The sequence below is a fragment of the Callithrix jacchus genome, chromosome 16, assembly GCF_049354715.1.
Source record: "Callithrix jacchus isolate 240 chromosome 16, calJac240_pri, whole genome shotgun sequence".
Classification (NCBI taxonomy): Eukaryota; Metazoa; Chordata; class Mammalia; order Primates; family Cebidae; genus Callithrix; species Callithrix jacchus.
In genome coordinates, this window is record NC_133517.1 from 69,922,007 (window position 1) to 69,949,903 (window position 27,897).

General features: G+C 41.0%; 1 long non-coding RNA gene across 1 annotated transcript in view; it reads left to right on the plus strand.

Annotated features, from left to right (window-relative positions):
- LOC103788628 (uncharacterized) overlaps positions 1-26,903 on the plus strand; it is a 37,650-nt gene extending 10,747 nt beyond the window's left edge. Inside the window, exon 5 of the long non-coding RNA XR_614600.4 lies at positions 26,535-26,903. This is a non-coding gene — a long non-coding RNA (uncharacterized LOC103788628). The remainder of the gene's footprint in view (positions 1-26,534) is intronic.
- The last annotated feature ends 994 nt before the right edge of the window (positions 26,904-27,897 follow it).

Consider the following 27,897-nt stretch of genomic DNA (forward strand, 5'->3'; position numbering starts at 1 on the left):
ACAAAGTCATCAGTTCTGTCTGCTTCCTAAAAACCCTTTGAAATAGTTTGTAAATGCCTCTGAGTGGTAATGCTTTGCTTTTGCCACTCCCGGTCCTCCTCTGCCTCATTTGTTTGCTCTGAGGTTAAAGGTAATTGCTTTTGAGGTGGGAGGAAAGTTGAAACAATCCCAGGGATAATTGCCCCAAGGTCAGCTAATCTGTGTTCAAGTCCTGACTCAGACTTTCAGTAACATTGGGCAAATCACTGACCCTTGCTGGGTCTGAGCTGGAAGCATCAAGATTGGACCAAATAATCTCCAAGCTTCTTCAGCCAGCCTTGAGGATGTAGACCAGGTGTCTGACAGAAGAGCACATTCCATGTAGAAGCAGAACCAAAAATTGTGGCTGAGTAAAACGAGGGGGAAATCATCTCTTCACTGAAAAGGAGGTTGTTGGTGAGCATGGCTGAATGGAGGTGGAAAATACCATGAGCAATAAGAGTAAGCAGGGCCCTGAAATCCAGGCAGAGAAGGTGAGTCTTGGGGCCACGTATCAACTTTCCTTCTACTGGGAGGCAACATGGGGCATAAAAAAGAGTTGTATTGAGATTTTGGAGCCATGCAAACCTGAACGACTTTAAAAACCTTTAAATCCTTGCTTTATCACTAATTAGTGATATTCTGGACACATTATTTCACCATCAGAATCTTATTTTTCTTTACAATGGTGATACAAATACTCACCTTTTGGGATTGCTATGTGGATTAAATGATGTGGCAAATATAAGTAGAGTGGATCTTTTTAATTCATGGATTCTATATTTGTGTCCTCACTTACTTGCTAAAACAAATGTAATTTCTAAATCAATACTCACGGTGCTTTTGTGATGATTCTCGAACACGCTTAGAGTGAGTGGCAAAACACCAAGATCAGCTGAAACACATGTTCTAAGCTGAGGGTGAACGAGGTAAGCCTCTGCCGTCTTGTTTCAGCTCTCACATTGCAACAAGTGTCCCTTTCAGTCTGCTTAGCACCACATTTTCCCGATTTTTATGCTTTTTGGTGGAGATTTTTTTTTTTTTTCTTCAGATAGGGTCTCACTCTATTGCCCAGGCTGGAGCGCAGTGGTGCAATCTTGGCTTACTGCAACCTCTGCTTCCCAGGTTCAAGCAATTCTCCGGCCTTGGTCTCCCTAGTAGCTGGGACTACAGGCATGCACCGCTACTCCCAGCTAATTTTTGTTGGTGATTTTCCTGTTTAAAACGGCCTCACTTCCGCATAGTACTGAAGTGCTGTGTAGCATTCTTGAGTGCAAGAGGACTGTGAAATGTCTCATGGAAAATATATACATGTTAGAAAAGCCTCAATTAGGCATGAGCTATAATTCTGCTAGCCATGAGTTTAATTTTAATCAATCAACAGTATATATTATATATATTGAATAGGGCGTCTTTACATAGAAACACATATAAAGGAAGATTATGTGTTGCTTGATGATGAAAATGTTTTGACCAGAGCTCACGGGAACCTAACCCTGTATTAGCTAGGAACATTAGTTCAGCGTTTGCTAATTCAGTATCCATGGAAACTTCATAAAACATAACTATTGTGAACAGTGAGAATTGACTGTATCTATAATATAATTTATAAGTCAGCCTTTGATCTGTGTATGTCAACTCTAGATCAGCTCTAGTTTTGCCTCAGGTGCCTTCTCAATACCAGGTCAAATGTAAAAGATCAACCTTGATCTTGCACATATCAATTTAACATCATAGAAAAAAAGCAGGAGATCAGTCAGAACCAGGCAATTGTTGTGTGACTTCTGTTCAGACATGCACACATCCTTATGCCCACTCTCATTCTGTTGGCCACAGCAAGGCATGTGATCGATCCATTGTGAAGATACTCCTCCCATCAAGGCACTGTAGGTTCATGCCCGTGGGTGGGGACGGATAATCCACTTACAGATACACAAGAAGGGGAGAATAAATACCTGGAAAAATGCAAATGCAATTTAGCACAGTTACCTTTTCTTGGCACTCTTGACTTCTTATTGTTGGCTTATGATTAGTCAAAGGACACGATGAGCAGTTGTCTAAAGAAAGAACATGTGACCAATTCCTCTGAGGGAGGAAGTCTTTATATAGAGTGACAGCTAACACCATTAGATAGAGCTTGTGTGCCTTTACCTGTACATGTTTCTTTGGGTGTGTATGTATGTATATATACATACACATGTATATATATACATACATACAGTTTAGTTAAAAAGAAGCATCAGACAAACTTTCAAAACATGACTTGAAAGGAACCTTCAAGACTTTTGGTCCAATACCCTTGTCTTACAGATAAGGAAATTAGTGCCTAGGAAAATGAAGTGAATATACAAAAAATCCAGATTTACTTGATTACCTGTTGCATGTCAGGGCCAGAATAAGAAACTGCGTCTCATTTGACAAGCCCTTACTAATCCTCCACAATTTTCTAAGCATTGCAGTTGCTGCTAGGATGATAGGGAGATGGTGAATGTCTAGATCCTTTTTCTGAAAGGGTGGTGCTGTCATTCATTTATATAGTGGGTGGGGAAGGTGGTTTTTAGGATGATGGGGTTAAACAGAAGTAGAGCTGAATCATGATGGAACAAAAAGACAATCTGGCTTTGATTCTAGACAGATTCTATTAAGATATTGCTATGAGACCTTGGACAAATCATGCATCCTCCTAGAGCTCCAGTTTCCTCACCTATAGATATTATCTACCTTAAATAATTTCTAGGGAGATTAGAAGTAATGTAAAAAAAGTTCTGGCACATATGAGGCATGAGGTAAGTGTCTGCTGTTACCTTGAATAATATTGTGATTTTAGACCCCATTGCTTGGCAACTGGATTCTTGCTGTGACACTAACTCTCTACAGACCCAAAAATGTTGAGAATCGTCCTAGCTCTGCCTGGACAATGTGAAGAATTCTGCACTCAGAATTCTCTCTCCCAGCAAAAGACGAACTGGTGAGCAGAAAAGGTTGACAGGTCAGTCTTCCCCCACAGTGGCAAACACAAGTTGAAAGTGGTGCATGCTCCAGGCACTGTAGCGCCTTTCCCATGGTAGAGCATGCCATCGCAAGCTGGCATCACAATCCATTTAAAACAACTGCAGGGTGGCTCAAGAGTAGTCTGACTTTAAAATCTTTATGGAGGTTTTGTTTTCCCACTTACCCTTTTATTCCTTTTCTCTCCTTTTTAATTTGATATGAAAGGAGCACAAGTGGCTTGTGTTTCCTATTTTCCGTACTTGCGAAATAGAGACATATGCACATAGGTTGTATTTACAGCTAAGAAAAAACTCCTGGCTGGATGAAGGTATCGGCTACTTTGTAAGACAGAGGACAAGGTTTCTTTTTTTTCTGTTGATGAAGTAACTATCTTTGGAATATTTTTTTTCATGAAGTGCACCTTAGGGTGTTTTATTATGTTAGTATCCAAGGTGGTTTTTACCCCAAAATAAGATGAGTAGTATAATAAGCCAGTGAATGAGTTGTAGGTGAATTGTGAATCCATCCTTTTCAGATTTCCCATCGACTGTGAACAGTTTGCTTATTGCTTATTATTATGAGATATTAGAAACAGAACCCATTAAGTGGGTTTAGCGGGAAAAAGATTTTTTTGAAGAATATTAGAGATAGCATTTCAGGTCTCCAAGATGGCTGGAGAGTCACACTGGTAGGTTGTATGGAGAAGGATCACATCCAAACTATACAATGTGAAATGCACCTGTATAGAATCCATTGATACTATTGAGGACTGAGACCACAGCTCATTCTGGGCTCAGGATGTCAGAAATCCCACTTCTGCTACTCCTGAAAGCTGGTCATCGCTGCCATCTCTAGCCAAAAAATAGTTTCTATCTAGCATTGGCTCTCTCATCTTGCTCACTTCTCATTGTGGTTGATGGGGCAGAGGTCGAGCATTGCAAAGGAAAATGGGAAAGTGAGTCTCTTGCTTCTACCTTGGGGAGGCAGAACATTTCTTAGATGAGAGAAGAGTGTTTAAAAAGTTCTGAGCAGTAGGAAAACTCCAAATGTCTACAATAGCTTTTTAATGCTGGATATTTTAATATTAAACGACATCAGGAAAAGGAAACTGCTGCTTGGATCTGTCTATTAGATCTTGACTGTAGACCAGAGCATCTCAAACTCAGTACTCATGAAATCTGGGACCAGATACTTCTTTGCTGTGAGTTGTCTTGTGCACTGTAGAATGGTTGGCAGCATTCCCCACTGGTGCTGTTAGCACAACTCCCTTCCTGTGACACCAAAAATGTCTTCAGGCATTAATAAATGTCTCCTAGGGAGAAGACAAATGGTCCCTTGTTGAGAACAACTGCTGTAGACCATGACACATAGGATGCACTGTCTATATATGAGTGGTCATGTGGGTCTGCTGCCTTATGCAAAAAGTATTTTTGGTAAATTTGATCAAATAGGATATTGATGGGTAGTAGAGAATAGGACTGGGGAAGAAGGAGAAGCTCTCATTAGTCCTCAACTTGGATATAAACATCCCAAGTATAAGGATTTATTTGTTTTGTTCACAGCTCAGTTCCTAGTGCCTAGTCCATAGCAGTGTTCCTTAAATATGTGTTGAACAAATGAACAAATAAAATAAAGCCACAATTATTTTTATGACTGTCTTAATTCAAATATTTGGTCTTATTATTATGCTAGAATTTCAGGTCTATAAGAAGTTCTATACTCTTAAACTCCACAGCTTCTGCACAGCAAAAGAGTCATTAGAGTGAATCGGCAACCAACAGAATGGGAAAAAATTTTTGCAGTTTACTCATCTGACAAAGGGCTGATATCCAGAATTTACAAAGAACTAAAACAGATTTACAAGAACGAAACAAGCCCATTCAAAAGTGGGCAAAGGATATGAACAGACACTTTACAAAAGAAGACATACATGAGGCCAACAAACATATGAAAAAATGCTCATCATCACTGATCATTAGAGAAATGCAAATCAAAACTACATTGAGATACCATCTCATGCCAGTTAGAATGGCGATCATTAAAAATCTGGAGACAACAGATGCTGGAGAGGATGTGGAGGAATAGGAACACTTTTACACTGTTGGTGGGAGTGTAAATTAGTTCAACCAATGTGGAAGACTGTGGCGATTCCTCAAGGACCTAGAAATAGAAATTCCATTTGACCCAGCAATCCCATTACTGGGTATATATCCAAAGGACTGTAAATCATTCTACTATAAGGATACATGCACATGAATGTTCATTGCAGCACTGTTTACAATAGCAAAGACCTGGAACCAACCCAAATGCCCATCGATGATAGACTGGACAGGGAAAATGTGGCACATATACACCATGGAATATTGTGCAGCCATCAAAAATGATGAGTTCGTGTCCTTTGTAGGGACATGGATGAACCTGGAGAACATCATTCTCAGCAAACTGACACAAGAACGTAAAATGAAATACCACATGTTCTCACTCATAGGCGGGTGTTGAACAATGATAATACATGGACACAGGGAGGGGAGCACTACACACTGGGGTCTTTTGGGGGGGATTAGGGGAGGGACAGCAGGGGGTGGGGAGTTGGGGAGAGATAGCATGGGGAGAAATGCCAGATACAGATGAAGGGGAGGAAGGCAGCAAATCACACTGCCATGTGTGTACCTATACAACTATCTTGCATGTTCTTCACATGTACCCCCAAACCTAAAATGCAATAAAAAAAGAAATTCTATACTCTTCCCCTCAGTTTTGCACTGGCCTGAGGTGGCTGCAGTCAGATGTAAGAACCCCAAATGTCAAAACATCCTGGATGTTACACACTTGTTACTTACAAGTTGCTTAATGATAGGCAAATACTCATTCTGTTTCCACACAAAACACATATGGCCTCCATCCCGATGCATCTCTTTGCTGAATGTGGACAAACTTGGTTAAGCAGGATATTTGGCATTCTTAGTACAGTCAAGATTCTCAAGTTGCCTTTCATTGTTCATGTGCAAGCTGAACTGAAATTTTCTGGGGATTTTTGAGGTCTCTTTTACTTGTTGATCAGATTATCTATTGAGCCAAATGCTAAGAATTCAGTCGTGAGCAAGACAGACCAAATTCCTATCTTCATGGAGCTATATTCAAATAGTAGATGGCGATGATGCTCAACTAAGCACATAAATAGCAGCAGTTTCTAAAAGCTATAAAAAAAGAACATTAAGATCAGTTTACAGAGACAGGGAATGATGATGAGAGGGCACTGAGGGAGAAAGTCTGGCTACAGAAGACCCAAGAGCAGCTACTGCAAGGAGGCAGCTCTCAACCTTTGCCTCTGTTTTCTTCCTGGAATGCTGGAGAGTAGGATAAAGGTGTGTGTGTGTGTGTGTGTGTGTGTGTGTGTGTGTGTAAAGGACGAGGAGGAAGAGGAGGAAGAATAGGAGGAAGAGGAGGAGGGTAGATCAGTACTAACTGACAGGTTTCTGTGGTGCATCAGAGGGGATATGTCTGGGGTTGCACACATGTTTCTCCCTAAAGCCTTCATGAATCTCCCATATCGTTTTGAGTTGTGGCACTTAATATTTTTGAGTTCCGGATCCCTCAAAAAATCTGAAGTAAGTTACAGAAGCTCTCGCCAGGAAAATGCATCTTAAATGTAAAATGTTAGTACAATTTCAGGATGACCATGATCCTGCCAAAGTCTTTCTATAGAAGGACTTTGTTTTACTGTTAAGAAATTCTGGGACAATACCAGTAAAACTAGCCATTTATTGAGAGTTTATGTCTGAACTACTTAAAGTGCTGACAGTAATACTTGACATATATTATCCCAGTCAAATCCTATAATGGCTCCATGAGGTAGATGTCATCACCAACCCCATTGTATAGAAGAGGAAATTGAGGCACAGAGCAAGTGACAAATTTCCCCCAAAACATAGAAATTGATGTCTGCCTGATTTATCTCTCTCACTGGGTGGCTTGATAATCTGCTACTAGAGAATGTTTTGGCTGAAGGTTTAGTTCACATAAAGACTTGGATAGCTCTTAATGCACTATTTCAGGATATTTTCATGGTAAATCTTCAGGATGAAGGTAGTGTCTTCTACCACTGTATTTGCCTCAGCACCTATCCTAGTGACTGATAGCCCCTGAGAGCCCAGAGTGTTTGTGGTCACTGATTAGCAGGACATGAGTGCGTACAATGCCACATGTGTTACCCTAAACCAGCTGTACAGTGGAAGAGGATGATGATGATGGTGGCTTCCTGCTTGATAACAAATAATTTTATTGCTGGATTGCAGATTGTGCTTGAAACTACATGTAATGAGAGGGAATATTTATAGCAATTAAGGTACTCTAGATAAGGGAGCAGCAAGCTTCTTTTGTACAGAAATGGGTTGAACATATTTTAGGTTTTGAGGGCCAAGAGGAAACATTGAAAATTTTTTGTAAAGACTTATGTAACTTATATTTAGGGGTTATGTCCTGATATGATGGGGCTATGTCCTGACTTAACTTGTGATGGGACTGTGTCCTGATAAACTAATTTAAATTCAAAATATTATTTTAAGTCAAAGATACATTGAATACACCTAACCTAGTGAACATCACAGCTTAGCCTAGTCTACCTTAAGAGCACACAAAATACTTCTATTGGCTTATAGTTAGGCAAAGTCATTTAACACAAAGCCTGTTTTATAATAAACATGACTATCTCAATTTGTTCGATGCTGTACTGAAAGTGGAAAATAGAATAGTTGTATGAGTATTTGAAGCACTGTTTCTACTAAATACATATCACTTTTGTACCATTGTAAAATCAAAGAATTGTTAGTCAACCGTTGTCAGTAAGGGATTGTCTGTATTTAATACATATTCATTTAAAAAGGTAAACACTTACATCAATGTAGTGTAGGAAAAGAGAAAAAGGGTAAAAACTATTTTGAACTCAAGTCACACAATACATGATGTATGTGTGTGTACACAATGATACACAAGTCAGTGCGTAAATAGGATCACGTTCTGATAGCTATAAAAAAAGAACACTAGGATCAGATTACAGAGAAAGGGAATGATGATGAGGGAGATTGAGGAGGGAAGACTGACTACAGAAGATGGTTCTGTACGATGTCTTATGGGCTATCTTTGGCCCACCAGCTGCACTTTCCTGACTTCTGCTCTGAGCTTCAATCCCCTGATGCTGGCCTGATGAATAATCTTGGTCAGGTTATTCAGCCTCTCTGTACCTCGATTTCCTCATGCATAAAATGAAGACAAACATGGCACCTACTTTGTAGAGTCGCTGGGAGCATAAAAAGAGATAATACAGGTAAAAAGTTTAGGTAAGTTCCTGGTATTTCATAGAGATTATATCAGAGTTGCTTATTATCATTCCTTGATTGTTTGATAAAAGGTACAACCCAAGACACACGAGTGATTTGGAATTCTTACTTGTATGTGGAGTTTGAAAACTAATGTAATATGATGCTGGATGACTTTTTAAGAAACGCCTCTAAATTTGTACAGTAATACACTAACACATTCCTTTACCTTTGCTCAAAAGGAAAAATAAATCCAGGGTTAAGTGAGGAATTTGGTGGGAAAATTATTCTATGATAAAAAAATCTCTCTAGTCAGTTTCCCTCCCTGACTCCTTCTCTGCCCCTTACCCTTGCCACCCCCACTCAGCCCTCCATACTTTGAGAACTCTGGGGCAGGGCAGGAGAGATGTGGCAGGGGGTGGGAAGTATAAGTGGGAATGGCAGTAAGGATAAAGCTTATTGGGCACCTCTTTCTTTTCAGATCCACTAGGTGGTTTAACGTATGTTATATAAACCCATCCCTCAATTATTGTGCATAGCACCCAGGTGATATGGGCTTAATTAAATCCATGTTACAGATGGAGAAGCAGAGGCACAAAAATGATTAATAAGTTGACTAAAGTCACATAGCCAGTAAGTGGCAGAACCGAGATTCAAGTCTAGGCTTGTCTAACTTCAAAGAACCCAAGTCCATGCTTTTACCAGACCATACGGCTTCTCCCCTGACAGAGGCTGCAGGAGTATATTCCGGGCAAGCAGTTATCTCTGGGGGCACTTAAATTACTGGCTCTCTGTAGATACACCTTCTAAAGTAATTTTCACATCAAATTCTGTATACAGATCTTTTGATTATATGTAAAACAGACTGTCATAACTATTTCTGTTGGGAGTTGCTGTTTTCTTGATGCAATTTGCTTAATGCCTTCTACAAAACTGCTTAGGGCAAACTGCTCTCCTGTCAACAAGGCCAAGGACATGCTAGAAGGGGTCCCATGGCTGTCCTTCTCCCACCCCCACCCCATATACTCAGAGAGCCCTTTCTCTGTGCTTTCTTTTTCTGCTTCACTATCACATATTCTTCCAGCAGAATTGAAGGGACAGACAATAGTAGGTTTATTGGAACTTTTTTTCTGAATAATATATATCAATATAAATGTATTTTTCTGGCTATATAAGTAATGCACTTTCTTATATAAGAAAGCTTGGGAAAAATTGAGAAAAATATAAAGAATAAAATATAAATTAATTCTTGTTCAGCTGTAGAGAAATAACCACTGCTAAGATTTTTCATGACTAGCTTTTTTGATGACCTCAGTGTCTCACTTTATGCTCTTAGCACAATCTAGGACTTCATGTGTTCATGGATTAGCATGAGAATCATGCTAATCAAACTCAAAGAATTGCTACTCAGTAAGCCATAGCTAATTGTTAGAAAAATAAGGGCTTTACGTCTGGTCTTCCAATACTGTTAAGTGGAATGTAACTTATTACCCTTGGCCAAACTTCCTAAATCTTTGTTTCTTTGACTCTCCTACCTTTCCACACCCCAAATGTATGCAATAGCTTTTGGATTCTCCAACCCACCCCAAACTCCCATAACCCTTTCTTACCCTCTTTTAAATATAGTTGGAAAGAGTTTCTCTGGTCTTCTTTTGTTTCCCTAATTTTATTTTAGATTCAGGGGGTACATGTGAAGTTTCATTACCTGGGTATATTGCATAATGCTGAGGTTTGGAGGTGGATAATTCCAACTTCCAGGTACTGAGCATAGTGCTCAGTCATTTTTTAACTCTGCCCTCCCTCTCTCCTTCCCTCCTGCCTCTAGTAGTCCCCAGTTTCTATTGCTGCCATCTTTACGTCTGTGAGTATCTGGCCTCCTTTTAAATTTGCTATCTTATTTGTTCATTACCTAGAGTTTCCATAATAGAGGAGAACCTGAAACCATAGCCAGCAAGAAAGAATTTTATCTGAAGTTTTACTACCTTTGCATTCCAGTCTTTCTCTACTCCTTCTCCTAATCTTGTCTTATGAAATCATGGCTGCTTAGAATGAAATTTCCTTTGGAGGGCAATGAAAAGGAAGGGAGGAAAGAAGCTACAAAGAAAGGAGAAAGGAAAAGAGAGCAAGTGGAGACAAAAATTCCTTTAGAAGGTTTAAGCACAGGGCTCCGTTTCTATGCTTCACTTTGAATGAATCTCATTTACCAAGATATCAGAAGCATTTTACTTAAGTCTTTGAAAACATGAGTTTTGTTGGCTATGTCATATTCTGTTGTAGAAATACACTGCAATGTACTTTCACAATCCTCTTTTACTGGACATTTAGATCTAAATGAATTTTGTGCTAATACAAATACTGTGTGATGAATATCTTTGATATATTTTGTGCATTTTGTTATGGGCATGTATCTTGAAAATGGCAGAGGGAAGATTTTGCTTTGTGACCCAGTTTGATAGTCCTTGCCTTTGCTAGACATGTTATTGATGTTTTGGTATTGAACTGATATATGCCTTCATTTCTTTGTTTTTCTTTATTTATATTTTGAATTTTTTATTCACTTGAACCATAGCAAAGACACAGAAAACTGAGCAAATCTTAAGTGAACAAGTCACTAAGTTATCACAAACTGACCACAACCCAGGTCAGAGACAGGACACTGCTAGCACCCCAGGAGTTCCTATATCACCCCACATCCAGCCCCTTGCCTTTCCCCAAAGGTAACCAAGTTTGCTTTTTTTTTTTATCTATGTTGTTGTATATAATAGTAGTTTATTTTCATTACTATGTAGCATTCCATTGTACAAAATATACCAAAATTGGTTTACGCATCTACTATTGTTGAACTAGAAGTACTATTGTTACTGGATTGGGGTTATCATAAGTAATTCTGTTATAAACTTTTTTGTACATGCCTTTTGGTCCCCTTGTGCACACATTTCTGAGGATATAGCCTTAGAGATGCTGGGTTATAGTATTGTACTAAACTTCAGTAGATAATACCAAATAGCTTTCTAAAATACGCATACCTGGTTTATACTTTGACCAGAAGTATGACAGTTTTTATTGTTCCACATTCTTGCCCATACTTTGGATTTTCAATCTTTCACATCTAAGTCAATTTTCATAGTGTGTAATAGTGTTTTTGTTTTTTATCCCCTGATTACCAATGAATTAGTAATGAAACACCTTTTCAAATATTAGTTGGACATTTGGATGTATGTTTTCATTTATAATCTGCATTCAATAATAAAGAAAACACAAATTCCTCATGTATTTTTCTGTGGAAAGGTGCTTAAAAATGGAATGATCTTTTATTCTCTACTTTCAGTGACAATATGGGGATATAGTTCACTCTGTTGCTTCAAGCTATGAACAAAATGGCAGTAGAAAGGAAGAAACAGAGCCTTGCAAAAGATGCATGACAAGTTTTTACGACTTGGCAATCTACTCTGAGCCTAGAACTTTCTCCTTCATTGTAAAACCACATGAATTTCAGGAGAGATTAATGTATTTTTGAATCATTGGCTCTTAACAAATAAAGATGTGGTGTTGTAAGAGTTCAATAAGCTTTACAATCTTAAATGCTCTTCACTTAGAAGGAGAGGTATGTTGAGACTAGTCGGTGGGTTGGAGAAGGGGAGAAGAGAAAGGTGGAGCCAGAGGAAGAGGATGTGGGTTTTTGCCACCCTGAAATTCAGCTGAAATCTGCAAAAAACCCAAGCAGGAAAATTGAAGTTATGGGGTGATCTCTGAAAGAAACAAACAACCCTGAGGTCCTTCAAAATTTAAATGTACCCAAGCAGACGAATGGATAAATTAGGAGAGCAAATGTGGGCCCACTGTCCTAGAGCTTTAAAGACATCATGTGGTAGAACATCTTCATCCCACCCCCACAACTCCTTTTCATTCATCATTTCTTTATTTATTCGACACGTAATTATTGAAGGGTGTTTTCTGTCAGGCTCTATTTTAGGAGCTGGGATTCTGCTATGAACATATCTGAGAAGGTTCCTCTTCTCATGGAGCTTTTATTATGACAGAGGAGACAGGCAAATCTTTTTAGCTAGTTAAAAGTGGATAAACAGGTAGGGTTTAGCTAGGGAATAAGTTCTGAGAAGGGAACGTCTGGGCCAAGAGGCTGCATGATACAGCCAAACACTGGAAAACCTGAGTGGAAATAGAATTTCTAGCTGAGAGAAAAAGAGAAAGTGTTCTCAGAGGGTGTTGCCGTTGTCTATTGTTGTGTAATTTGTTACTCCAAAATTGCATGGCTTCAAGCAATAATTATTATCTCACAGTTTCTAAGGGTCAGGAATCTGGGCCTGGCTTAACTGGGTCTTCTGTTTCAGGGTCTCTCGCAAGCTGTAATTAAGGTTTTGGCCAGGGATGTAGTCCTGTTATTGTTGGACTGGGGATAGAATAGCTTCCAAGCTCACTCACGTGATTGATGGCACAATTCAGTTTCTCCCAAGCTGTTGGACTGAGGGCTTCAGCTCCTTGTTGGCTGTTGGCTGGAGGCCACTCTTAGTTCCCAGCAAGTGAACTTTCTCATAGGGCAGCTCACAACATGGAAACTTGCTTCACGTGAGTGAGAAAGTGAGAGGGAGAGGGAGAGGGAGAGGGTGAGAGAGAGAGAGAGAGAGAGAGAGAGAGAGAGAGAGAGAGAGAGAGAGAGAGAGAGAGAGAGAGAAAGAAGGAGAGCCAACCAGATGGAACTTACAGTCTTTTGCAATGTAATAGTGGATGTGACATCCCATCACCTTTGCCATATTCTGTTCTTTAGAGGCAAATCACAAGGTCCAGCCTACACAAAGGGTGTGAATATGGAGAGGTGGGAATCACTGGGTGGGGGGCCTCTTAGAAGGCTTACTGCCAAAGAGAGGGGAAGCCTGGAATATGAAAGGCATAGGCAGAAGGTCAAAGAGGTTTGTGGATAAGAGGGTAGTGGTGCAAGAGCTGGTCAAAGAGAAAAATGAGGGCCAGATCATGTAGGGCCTGATTGGCCAAGGTAAGACATGACAGAAAGTTACTGGGAAGTTTTGGTAAAAACTTAATTATATTTGGCTCAAATTCTGAACAGATTGTTCAGGCTGCCACATGCATATAGGAAGTACAAGGGCCAGGGTAAGGAGGGGGAAGAAGCCAGTTAGAGGCTGCTCTGGATGTTCATTTCAAGATAGTGGTGGCTTGCCTCAAGGTGGTGGCCAGTCTCAAGGTGGTGGCCATTAAAAGAGGGTGACAGAGTGGGATCTATTTTGGAGGAAGACTCAGCAGAATTTGCTGGTGGCTTAGATGAGGGTAATGAAGGAAGAGAAATCAAAGATAACTCCTGAGTTTTTGGTCATTATGATTGCTTTTTATTGCATCCTGTCTTTATTGAAAATCTGAAAGCATGTAAGAGCCAGAAGAATCCTTGAGAATTATTCAATTCAGTTTCTTCATCATGCTGATGGAGAAGCTGCAAGCCACTTCACCTTTCTAGTCCTCAGCTTCCTGTTTTGTCATAGAGGAGGCTGGGTTAGATTTTTTCTGAATATTAAGGGATACTCTCTGAACAAAACCAAAGCTCTAATCTGCACTGATTTCCGGTTTGCATCTTTGTCCATTTCCTATATGGAAAAAATAAGAGGAAGGAAAGGTGGGTGGAGAGGAAGATCAGCCTGTGCAAAGGTGTTAAGTCCAGAGCACACTTGATGGGTCAAAGGGGCTTTGGGCAGCCAATGAGCTTTTAAAACCGCTTATGGTACCAAGATGGTCCAAAAGCCTCCAATGGTCCACTTGCTGGTAGAAAACAGCCTAACTCTGTGCTTTCTCAGAGTGCTTAGATGTAGGGCAAAACTCTACAGAAATATTTAGCCAGATGAGCAGATACATTATTAATAGTAATATCCACCTGTTAAGGAACACGCACTCTGTGCTGGACACTGTATAGCTGGAGAAAAGATACATTCATTGTTCAATTCTTCCTCACTCTTGCAGTGATGCTTCTTTTATACTCTCATACTTGTGAAAAGCAGTCACTCAGACCAAAAAACTTGTAATCCCATTCCTTCTCTCCCATCCACATATAACCCATTAGCAAATCCTGTTGGCTCGATTTAAAAATAAAACCCTAATTCCCACCATTTTTTCATCATTGCAGCCGAAATCACCATCCTTTTTTCCTGGAGAACAGCAGCATCTTCCTAACGGGCTTCCACACCCAATCCCTCTGGTCTAACACAGCATAGCAGCATGAGTGATTCTCGTAACACTGAAGTTAAATCATGGTACACCTTCCTCAAAAGCCTCCAATGGCTCCCAATTACTCGTAGAGAAAACAATCTAAATCCTTGTAATGGTACCATAAAACATTGCATAATTAGTGCCCCATCCTCTGCACTATCAGTTACATGTCTAACCTTCCCTCCTACTTCTTTGTCCCTCACTCCAGTGCAGCCATGTGGCCTCCCTGTTCCTAGAACACAGAGGCACTTCCCTCCCAGTCTCTTGCCTCTGGGCCTTTAAATTTGCTCTTTTCGTTTGTCTAGAAAGCTCTTCTTCCAGATACCCACAAAGCTTGTTCCCTTACCGCCCACTCCTCCCTTTATTTTTTGAGACAGGGTCTTACTCTGTTGCCCAAGCTGGAGTGCAGTGGCACAATCTTGGCTCACAGCAACCTTGACCTCCTGGACTCAAGTGTTTCTCCCACCCTCACCTTCTGAGTAGCTGGAACTACAAGAACACATCATCACGCCTAGCTATTTTTTTTTGTATTTGTAGAGATGGGGTTTCGCCATGTTGCCCAGGCTGGTCTCCTACACCTGAACTCAAGTGATCCACCTGCCTTGGCCTCTCAAAGTGCGAGAATTACAGGCATGTATCACTGCACCTGGCCCCTCGCTCCTTTTTGAAGTCTCCACTGAATGTTGTTTCCTCAGTTGAGGTCTTCCCTGGCCATTTTGTCTTGAACTGAACCCCTCTTGCCCTGTTTTATATTTCTTAGTATTTATCACCTTCAAATGCAATATATTTCCTTTTCTGTCTCTCCCCCGTAGAACATAACTCCGCAAGGACTAGATTTTTATTTTGTTCATTACTGTATCTTCAGAGCTTAGAGCATAGCAAATGCTGAATAAATATCTGTAGAATGAATGAAGAATCTGCCTTATGAGGCAAGTACTCTTTCCCTCTAGTTATTGCATGTGAAAACTGAGATGCAGAGAAAATTTGCATCTTGCCTGAGGTCACAAAGTTGGAGAGTGACAGAGTTAGGACTTAAATCAGAGTTTGTTAGCTCCCAGAACAGCCACCAGATTTTGTGTGTTCTTGGAGACATAATTGCTGCCCAGGATGTGAGCCTCAATTTCTTTATTCATAAACATGGAAAGAAATATTTACCCATGTAGTTGTTGTAAGGGTGAAGTGGGAAGCTAAATGTGAAAGTGGATTGTAAGATATTACGTTTTCCTTATATGGAGAATGTCATTATTCCTATTATGAATAGTATATGGGGGGACTCTATGGGGACCTTGAACTCTGTATGTCCCCAATCAGAAAGCAGCACTGAGTCATAAAAAGCATTAGCTGTAGAGGCCTGTTTTAGAAGACTTGGATAGAATAAAATAAGAAAATCTGGCTTGCAATCAGTATTGAGCTTACTAACTTGAGTTGCTCAAACTAGGGCTACTGAGCCCCAGTTTCCTCAACCTTAGAATGAGGCTAACTCTATTCTGCCACGTGATTGCAAAGCTCATTTGGGATCATGTCGGGGAGGGCTGCACCACGTCTGTTTCTCTGTCATAACAATTTGCACTGTCATGTCTGGAGGCACATTCAGAAATCATTTCACGTTTCTCAGCTTTCACCGGGGACCTCAAGCATTTTAAGGAGCAGGCAAGCTGGTGACTTGTGGCAATCTTCTTTACATCCATGTCATAATTCTCAGGGCTTTCCCAGCCTGAAAGTCCAGGGTGGTAACATTTCCCACATCCAAGCGAGTTTTCTCATTTGTAATCATTTCCCCAACAAATCTTCCGGGAATACACTGTATTTTTTTTTTTCTGGAATTTAAGCCCATATTGGAATAGACCCTTTCCGCCTTAGAGAATCTTTGAAATTCTGAATCTTCTGCAATTTTCTACTAACTTTTAAGCCAGAAAATATACCTGATTCAAAGTGCATAAATAAAGGCTTTTTAAAAGCCTAAATAAAATGCAGTACAAGGAGAGAATTTGCAGCAATAATAAAAATGAACTAATCAAGGTTAATTTTCGAGTATAAGGCAGAGTTGCTTCTGTTGAAAATAGAAATATTTTCCTGAACACCAGAAGATATGAAAAACCCTTGGTAATGAGTGAAGCAGAAAGCTAGTAATGGGATCTGAGTAATTGGCATTCAGTCTAGGTCCTGGGAATGAGGACCTCGTTATGAAGCAGGCTACTCCAAGCCATCTGCCTGACTGCTCCTTTAGATGCACAAGACCACGCTGCAGGCCAAGGACACACTTGAGATCCCTGCCTAGTGCATCTCAAGACAGGACAGGCAGAAACAGAGATAAATCTGTTCCATGGCCCAAGGTGCCAGATTATGCTCAGATTAGGCAAGAAAGGAAAAAACAGCTGGCTCCTGACTCCACACTGCTAGGGAGCATCTTTTCTAGGAGTTTCAGAAATGCTAATGGAAAAGGGATCAAGAAGTGAGGGAGGTAGAAGATGCTTCTCTTAGCCAAGGACTCACCTGTGGGTTTACATGCCAGGATTTTTTCATTTTCCCAATTTCTAAAGCCTCACATGGAAGTATTTATTGTGGCAATTAATTTTTAACTTGGCCTTATAAATAAGTTCCTTCCCTTCCTCCCTTTCTTCCTTCCCCCTCTCTTTTCCCCCTTCCCCTGCTTTTCCTCCTCCTTCTTTTCTCCTCCCCCCTTCTTTTCCCACACTCCTTTTCTCTTTCTTTCTCCTTTCTCTTATTACATTTTTATTCTTCAAAACCTAGGCTATAATGATAAAATATTAAATTGTGAGGGCCACCAGAGATTATCTTGGGCAGCATCTCACTTTGCAAGGGAAGAAACACATCCAGAGAGGGGAATTGATTTGTATCTCCTAAATTTTGTCTGATCCTTGAGTGCACAATGTGTCCAGCTAGGAGAAAATTATATTCCAGTGGAAAAGCCTAGGGAACCCCAGAAGCTGAGTACAAGGTATTCCTTAGAAAGAACCAACAGGATATTAGTTGTTAAGGTACAGAGGGTATCTGAGAATGGGTGGGGCATGTAAAGACAAGGATCTGATCTTGGCAGAGCTAGAATAAATCAAGGAGTGGGAGCCAGGACAAAGGAAAAAGGACTCTTAAGAAGCTCCTGGTCTCAAATCTGATAAGACTTCTGTGTCTCTACTGCCACCCTTCTGGACCTTGTCACCAGGATCTTTTTCCTGGACCTGCAGTTATCTGCCTGCTTCTCCTCTATTACCACACTCTATTCTTCTTTACTGCAGCCATTTATTTATGTAGTGTATGATTTCTGTCTCTCTCTCCTATTAGAATGTGAGCTTCAGTATGACAGAAACTTTGTCTTTTTCGCTGACAGAACCCCAATGCCTCATCTCATGCTTGACACTTTTTAGAAATTCAATAACATTTGTTAAAGAGATGAATGAATTTAATGAATTCCCCTGGTTTAAAGGCCTGGGCTTAGGATGTGCATCTTGAGGAGAAGGCTTTTGTATTAGTCTGTTTTCACACTATTAATAAAGACAAAGCTGAGACTGGGTAGTTTATAACAAAAAAGAGGTTTAATGGACTCACAGTTCCACATGGGGGCTGGGGAGGCCTCATGGTTATGGTGGAAGGTGAAAGGCATATCTTACATGGTGGCAGGCAAGAGAGAATGAGAGTCAAATGAAAGAGGAAACCCCTTATAAAATCATCAGATCTCATGAGACTTACTCACTACCACAAGAATAGTATAGGGAAAACTACCCCCACGATTCAATTGTCTCCCACTGGGTCCCTCCCACAACATGTGGGAGTTATGGGAACTAAAATTCAAGATGAGAGTTGGGTGGGGACACAGCCAAACCATGTCAGCTTCTCAGTACACCAAAGTCACATAGCACACCCTGGCAATTGCAATGGCCTTAACTGCAGCTCTGTATTGTCTACCAGCTCCTTCTCTCTCATCCACAAGTGTGTAGGTGGTAGGCTAAGAGGACCAAGCCAGAGAGTTAGTGAAATAGGACATTTGAGCTAGAAAGTCAAGGCAGCAGAGGGGTAAGAAGCCAGTGAGCCTGACATTGATGGTCACAGATGTCACAGGGCTGGGCAAATTTCTAGTCATTTAAGAGCAGTGACCAAGACTTCCATAGCAAATTGAGAAGTGGATTAACAGTCAAAAATATTAACAATAACTAATAATGATAGCAAACAATTTTATGTTGTCTTACACTCCTAAAAACTACAAAGCCTTTTAACATCAGGTACACATTTGGGCCACAGATTACCTCATCCAATTCAAAAGTCATCACGGGCAATGCTTCTGCTCACTGCTTAGGCACAGGAATAGACCTTGCCTTCCAAAACCTCAACCAAAGGTGGGAGATACACACAGTAAAAGATCATTATTCTAAGAGAGGAAATCACAATTTTAGAGGAATGTTCAGTTGCTATAGGGTCATAGAAGAGATGAGCCTAACCGACTCTGGAGGAAAGAAAGGATCTGGAGAGGGTTTCTGGAGGAGGCAACAAATGAAATGAAGGAAAATAAGCTTGTAGGGCTGTGTGGACCAGTATGGTAGCCACTGGTCTGTGTGGCTGTCTGTGTGGAAAGGAATTAATATTAACGAAAATTAAAAGTCCATTTCTCAGTCATGTTAGCCACATTTCAAATGTTCAATAGCCCATGCAGGTAGTGGCTACTGTACTGGACAACACAGATATAGAACAGTTCCATCATTGCAGAAAGTTCTGTGGGGCATTGGAGCTGCAGAGCTCGGCTTTTCCAAAATCTTTGTCCAGTTAGGAACCTCTTTTCTGAAAGTAACAGAATATTCTAATTCAAACTGGATTAAATATTAATCTGAATTTATTGTTGCATGTAACAGGATAGTACAGAGGTAGGTCCTTTAGATGAGAGTTGATGAAAAATCTGGCTTCCCTTTATGAGTCTCTCACCTTTTCCCTGCTACATATGATTGCTTTGATTCTCATTCTAGCTTTTCTCATGGTAATAAAATAATTGCAGCAGTTCTATGCTTTCTATTTGTATTCCACACCCTCCAAAAGAAAGAGAAATTATTTTCTCTCTCCATGAATCAAAAGTCATGAGCTTCTCTCTGCCCCATGTATATATCCTGGAGGTAACTACTGTGGCCAGGGAATGGCCACAGTAAAAATCTATTTACTGGCTTACGCCTGAGTTAAGTGCTCAATCACTGAGATCAGGGATACAAAATCATACTGACTTACTTAACCCATTCGAGACAGGGTCTGGTCCCAGGGCTGGAAGGCAGTGCAAACCTCAAGCCCCCGGCTGAAAACCAGTGGGTACGTGTTGGCAGATGCAGATGATGCTGCAGTAGCAACCACTAGGTCCACTAGTTACTAAGCGAATTGAATCTTGGCTGGTCCACATCTTTTTGGGCCTCAGATTCCCATAAACCATGTAAAGAGGCCAGATTAGCTTTGGCGTCTGTTGATAGCTTCATGTGAGTTTTCTTAGTAGGGTCAATACTAGAGTGTGGCAAGTGATTCTCCCAGAGTGCAAGCCTTTTTTTTTTGAGATGGAGTCTCACTCTTGTTGCCCAGGCTGGAGTGCAGTGGCGCAATCTTGGCTCACTGCAACCTCCTCCTCCCAGGTTCAAGCGATTCTCCTGCCTCAGCCTCTTGAATCGCTGAAATAACAAGCGCCTTTAGGACCATGACTGGCTAATTTTTGTACTTTTAGTAGAGATGGGGTTTCGCCATATTGGTCAGGCTAGTCTCTTGAACTCCTGACCTTGTGATCTGCCCGCCTCAGCTTCCCAAAGTGCTAGCATTACAGGCGAGAGCCACCATGCCTGGCCAGGGTACAAGATTTAAGGCAGCACTCATTTTCACATTCTCCAAGTGCAGGGTCGCACCTAAAATAAACAGCCTCCTTACATTGGGTACCCTGTGCACATTTACCTTGCCCTAGTTCCTGCCCAGCTTCTCAGGAAACCAATTTGTCAGAAAAGGTGGATTGTACCTTTCTCTTTGAATTCAAAGAAGAGTTTCCTCTTATCTGAAACAGCAGTGATTTCCAGCTTTAAAAATGTGCAAAGCTTGTTACTAGGCACTGCTATTTGCACTAAGCCAATCCATCTCCCCAATGGTTGTTCCGATGGGTTGGATGATGTTATAACACAATAGAAAAACATATTACACATTACAAATGGCATTGCATTATAAACTATAAATAATTGATAGGCAATGATATAGAATAATAACTTTCCCTCAGAGCTATTTATCTGAGACCTTAACAATTTCACTCTGTTGAGTCATAGACTAACCCCAGAATAGCAGGTATAATGATACCACTGTAATGGAGAAGACAGGAAAAAGGGCTTTGGGGATGCAGGGGCTGAGTGGGAGTGGGGAGCTGGTTAAGGCTACCAGCTGTAGCAAATGAAAATACAGGACACACAAATATTGCATGGAGCATACTTATACTAGAAAATTATTTGATGTTTATCTGAAATTCAAGTTGGACTATGTGTTCTATACTTTATGTAGCAGTCCTCATATATTAGTTTCCTATGGCTTCCATAAGAAATCACTGCACACTTGGAGGTTGAAAACAACACAAATTTGTGATCATTATAGTCCTGGAGGTCTGAAGCTGGAAATCAGCTTCACTGGGCCAAGATAAAGGTGTTCACAGGACTGCACTCCTTATGAGACTCTGGGAGATAATCCATTTTGCTTCTCCAGCTTCTACAGGACATCTGCATTCTTTGGCTTCTCGCCCATACCCTACAAATTCTGCATCCATCCTCACGTCACCTCTGACTCAGACTCTCCTGCCTCCCTCTTATAAGGACTCTTATGATTCTATTTGGCCCTCCTGATTAATCCAGGAAAATCTCCCCAGCTCAGGGCACTTAATTCAATCACATCTGCAAAGTCTCTTTTGCTGTGTAAGGTAACAGTCACAGGTTTCAGGGGTTAAGAAGTGGACATCTGGCCGGGCACAGTGGCTCACGCCTGTAATCCCAGCACTTTGGGAAGCCGAGGTGGGTGGATCACGAGGTCAAGAGATCGAGACCATCCTGGTCAACATGGTGAAACCCCATCTCTACTAAAAATACAAAAAATTAGCTGGGCATGGTGGCGCGTGCCTGTAATCCCAGCTACTCAGGAGGCTGAGGCAGGAGAATTGCCTGAACCCAGGAGGTGGAGGTTGCGGTGAGTCGAGATTGCGCCATTGCACTCCAGCCTGGGTAACAAGAGCGAAACTCCATTTCAACAACAACAACAACAACAACAACAACAACAAAAAAAAAAAAAAAAAAAGAAGTGGACATCTTTGGGGGAGCCATTATTGCACCTATCATACCCAGCCTAGGAAGAAATGCCTCGCCCTGCGATTTGCCTCGGAATACCTGCTCTCCACAAACCGCATTGGATGACACCTGTGCTGTTGCTCCACCCCTGGATATTTCTTAAAATAGTCAGTGTTGCATAATCTGTACTTCTGTCTGAAGTGTAACAGTGTGGAGAGCTTAGTTTTTGGAGCTAGAATCAATCTGGATTAGAATTCTGACCCTTTCTCTTTCTCCCTGTGAAAATCTGGTAAATTGCCTCCTTCTTTGTTTTCTCATATGTGGGGTATGAGTAATAATACGCTCTCCTTTCCCTGAATTATTGTGAAGTTGAGAGGTACATAGTGAATGTGTGCAGCAGGCACTGTGCAAACACACAGGGGCCAGGATGCTAAGGGTGCCAGCTGATGGGAGGCTGAGGCTGGTCGTAAGCATGGTTTGGTTGTACCCTTCCTTTTTTGGAAAAAAGGCAATGGTACAATGTTATGGAGATGGCAGATTGCTCTCAAGGTGCTCACCTGATGATTCATGCTAGGAATTTATGCAACTTTCTGTAACCCAGAGCAGGATATCTCAACCTCTACACTACGGACATTTGGGGCTGGGTAATTCTTTGTCGTGGGAACAGCTTTTCTTTTCAGACTCCATGTCTTCTCTCTGGCTCTGATTACCCCAATGTGATAGGTCAATAATCACAATGTCATCACGTCTCCAAATGTCCCTGAATGTGGCCATTTTGCTGTCAGTCATTTACACCTTAGTGTAAATGAAGAATCTGGGACTAGGATTTAATAGAATAGAAGAGAGCAAGGAGGGGTTTTGTAGGTAAAGATTGGGAAAACAGCAACGTCACATTCCATCTTTACAATTTTCCTAACTCCTGACCCTGTTTTTGCTCTTGTTCATAGAAAACTGGGCTGTTCAATTTTCAAATTATAGAGGTTTATGAACACTTTAGATCCAATAAAGCGCTTTCTCTGAATCAAGCAGTAGAATTTGTCTCCACTTTCCCTTTTATAAGCATTTATTTCACCTCTAATGAATTTATTATCAGATTGCCCAGGTACCGATCCCTTTTGAAGGGCAGCATTGGGTCGTCACCATGAAGTTGATCGTGAAGCTCTCAGACAGTGTGGACCTGCAGAGCCCACTGGCATGATGGTTGGGACACACGAGTATTGTCTCTTGTTCTCCATTAACTAGTTGTGTGGTCTTGGGCAAGTCCTGTTCCTTTCTTGGGCCTCCTTTCCCACATGTCTACAGTGAAGGAGTTCAGTTAGATTGTGTCTGATGTCCAATGTAGGCCTAAAGTTTGATGAATCTGGAACTCATCCATGATGATGTTGAGGTTCCATTCTGCATTGGAAATAAAATAGTTATTAAAGGCCAGGTGCGGTGGCTCATGCTTGTGATTCCAGCACTTTGGGAGGCCAAGGTGGGTGGATCACTTGAGACCAGGAGTTCGAGACCAGCCTGGCCAACATGGCAAAACCTCATATCTTCTAAAAATACAACAATTAGCTGGGCGTGGTGGTGTATGCCTATAATCCCAGCTATTATGGAGGTTGAGACAGGAGGATCGCCTGAACCCAGGAAATGGAGGTTGCAGTAAGGCGAGATCACCACTGCACCCCAGCCTGGGTGACAGAGTGTGACTCTGTCTCTAAATAAATAAATAAATAAATAAGGAAAAGAGCACTGTAAAATAGTTCTTAAGTTCTCCTCGACAGTGTGGGTGAGTTAGAGACAACTGCTATTAGCTAAAGTGAGAATCAGCATTTTCCTTTCCTCTATGGGAAAACCTCACAGATTCAAACATTTATCAGCCATTCATGATATATGACAATTACATAAGGTGCAAAGCTGAACAGTGGCTTCCTAATTGTTTCAGGTAAGACAATGATCATAAAACAGTCAACTTCCCTTTTCCCCCATTTGGCTTTAATTTTATGTTCAGTTATGTAGATGATGTGCAAACTCTAAGATAGGTATATCTTGCCTTAGGTACCCTAATCTAGCAGCAGGAGAATAAAATCTAGCAGCAAGTGTGTGTGTGTGAACACTAATGAGCACTAAGTTAGAAGTTTTAGCACAGTAACTTGATAGAAGCGGTTAGAGAGTGAATCCAACAGATAGTTATGGTTACATTTATGGACATATAGATATCTGTATCTTGCCAAATTTCATAGACTCTGCTGGAAGAGAATTCCCCCATATCTGATTTAGATGATACTTAGAAGAGACTCTCGATTAAAGCTGATGCTAGATGAATTAAGACTTTGGAGCTATTGGGATAGAATGAATACGTCTTGTTATGTGCTTCAAATGCAATTGCAGGACAGGCATAGTATAGACATTTCCATTCCCAAAGGGAAAAATTAGGAAAGAGAGAGGAGTAATAGGACCCATGCCCATTCAAAACCCAACAAGGCAAATAACACTCAGATCTTGAGGACTGAAAATGATTTTATTTGACTCCATTCCGGACTTCTTGACACACTGGGATATGGGTTGGTCCCTGCAAGACTCTGGGCAGCCTCATCCCGATGACTTTGTTAGGCACGGCTTAATGCTGCCGCCTTCACAGATTGGAGTCACAGACCTGTCATTCTTCCAGGCTGGTATTACATGCCGGCTCTATAGGTTGGGGGTCTCAGGAGTGGCCCTGCCCCCATGGCTCCACTAAACATTACCCTAGTAGGGGCTCTCTGTGGTAGCCCTGCCCCTGTGACAGTTCTCTGCCTATGCCCCGAGGCTCTTCTAAGCATCATTTTAAGCAGAGGTGGAGATAGCCATGCATGCTTAGTTCATGTGGTCTGAGCATTTGCTGAGTTAGCACCACATGGATGCTGCCACGGTGTGCCTCATGCTCTCTGGACTAGCGGTTTGAACCACGCCTGGGTGCACTTGGGAAGCTACAGCTGGGACAGATAGAGATTGTTGGGCCAGAATGAGTGGAGCAGAAGCTGGAGGCAGTCCTGAGTAGTGAAGCCTGATGGTGCCACCTATGAAGTTGTTCTGCCTTCAGGGCTCTGGCACTCTGGGCCTGTGGTGAGAGTGGCTGCCTCCAAGGTCTTTGAAATGACTTTGGGATCATTCTTCCATTGTCTTGCTGGAACAGCACTTGGCTTCCTTCTATGTATACTCATTTATTTGTCAAAGAGTCACTTGGCCACACCCTTAGGATTCTCTCCAGAACAGTGGCTTTCCATGTTTTACATGGTCAGGCTGAGAATTTTCCAACTCTTTAAGATCTGCTTCCCTTTTGATTATAAATTCTGTCTTTAAGTTGTTCCTCTCTTTTCACCTTTTCCTATAAGCAGTCATGCAGCACTCTCAGCACTTTGTTCAGAGATGTCTTCTGCCAAATACCCTAGTATATCACTTATAAGTTTTCCTTTCACAAAACATTAGAAGATGGGCACTATTCAGCCAAGTTCTTTGCCAACTTATAACGAGGATGACCTTTTCTACAGTTTCCAATGCCTTTTCTACATTTCCACCTAAGGCCTCATCAGGATTGCCTTCACTGTCTGTATGTATCTTTATGAACATTCTGTTTACAACCTCTTAGTCTCTAAGAAGATTTAAGTTCTCTCTGCAGCTCTTTTCATTTGAGGTCTTACCAGAGTTACTTATTCTCTATTAATGAAAATACAGGCTAATTTTCTAGACTGATTCTCCAAACTCTTCCAGTCTCTACACATTACCCAATTTCAAGTCACTTTCACATTTTTCAGGTATTTGTTATAGGAACACCACACTTCCTGGTACCAATTTCTGTCTTATTCATTTGTGCTGCTATAATAAAGTATCAGAGACTGAATAATTTGTAAACTGTATGCATTTATTATTCACAGTTATATGGTCTGGAAATTCCAAGATTAAGGTACCATTAGATTCTGTGTCTGGTGAAAGCTACTCTCTCCTTCCAAGACAGAGCTTTCTTATTATGCCCTCACTGCAGTGGAAGGGGACAAAAAAGGATGAACTCTGTGTCCTTTAGAGAAGAGGTAGAAGGACAGAAGGGACTTGCTAGTTCCCTCTGGTCTTTTTATAAGGTTGCTAATCTCATCTATGAGGGCAGAGTCCTCATGGCCTAATCAAACCCAAAAGGCCTCACCTTTTACTAGTGTTGTATTGGAGATTAAGTTTCAAAATGAGTTTTGGAGGGGCACATACATTCAAACCATAGCATCTTATATCAGGTACTACATTACATACTAAAGATAAGATTGTATATGAGGCTTAGACTCTTTTGTCAAGGAGCTCACAACCTTCCATAGGCTATAAATAAATAAACTAACAATCTTAATCTTAATAACATGATAAGCATTATATTGAGGAAGCATCAGAAACTGTTGAAATGAACTCGTTGGCATCTTATGAAGCTCTTTGTTTCATGGTTACTTCACAAAAGAAGATTTTACTGTTCAAAAGGTGAGCAGTAAAGTCTTCTCTTGTGAAGTAACCATGAAGAAGAGAGCTGAAGGATGATTAGAGTTACGTAAACGGTAAATAGATGAGGGGTTATCAGTTAATCTAGGTCATGGTATGCTGTGTAACAAACAGCTCTCAGAACTTGAGATAATAATATTTATTTCTTCCATATTCCATGTCTGTTATGGGTAATTTGGGAGTGTTACTTTATGTTTCTTTACTCCAGGACCCAGGCTGGTAGGGCCTCTACCATCTGGAAAGTGACAAGAGGAAGAGAGAGAATGAAACAAAAGTAGGCATTGGCTCTCACCTTTTGCCAGAAGAGACAAACATTGTTTTCAGTTATTTTCATTGGCTCAATCAAGCCATGGCAACAATTGAGTTCAAAAGCATAGCGAGGTGTCTGGAAGGAAGACAATCAGAAAATTTCTGATGAGCTGCACTGACTACCTTCTGGACAAAAAGGAAGAGAGGCATTCCAGATGAGAGATCTGCATTAGAAACCCCTTGAAGACCGGAAAGGTATGCTATATTTTTGAAACTGTGAGGAGCTCAGGAAGACTAAAGCCCAAAAAAACTTCACTTATTCAATATTAATTAAGTTGTTAATTATTAATAAATTTAACTTAATTTTTCCAAGCATTCAGTTATATAGTCTGTCATCTCCATCTCACCAATACCTAGCACTATGCTTGCCATGTAATTGTTGCAACCAAATTACTGAAACTAAACATGGTTGATTACATCTGAGCCCCAAAATTGAGGTCTTGCCTTTTTACAGTAAGGCCAAAATTTTTACACAGGCCCTTTTACCATCCCAGTGCTCACCCAAGTCAGGAAAAAGGCATTTACTTTCTTGGCCAGTCAGGGTGGTGGAACATTATTATTTATTTAAAACCCATTACCTGCAAACCTTTTGCATGGAACCAATTAACAAATCTCTTAAAGAAAAAGATAATATTATACTTGGTGTAACACAGTTTTTGAGGGCCTTTTTAATGTGTTAGAAAGCCCCATAGGTCTTGACAATTTTTTTTTCACGTCTCCCTTTAGAAAGCAAGGCTGCTGCCAGGGAATTTGGACTCCGGTGGTAAGTGCTGGTTGTGGTTTTCCGCAGAATAAAATTATGGGAATGTTGAAGGTGGGGTGAGGCAGGGAGTGGGAACTTGGAGGGAATGTAGGCACTTATGTCGGTTAAGGTGTCAAATTTTACATGTCTGGGATTTGTTTCCACCAGGCCCTAGTCTCTGAAATCACCATTCTGTTATATATGCTTACTGGAAGGGCTGGCTCTGTTTCAAAGAAATGTCTCTGAAATGGGACATCAGAATGTAAAAGTCTATGAGATGGTGGTAAAGCCAGTTTTTAGATGGAGGCAGCAAAGGCGCTATAATTTGAAAGGGCAGTGTGAAAAACAACCATTCCTGAGATTCAGCAGCCTGGAGTTAGAGCCACAGAAAACAAGGGTGAACATTTGGTGGACCACTGTGTCATCTTGGGGTGTCTCCAGCTTTTGCTTTCCCAGCAGTAGGCTGGATCCTATACCCTTTAAGGCTATAAACTCTCTTTTGCATATAACCTGTCCTGAG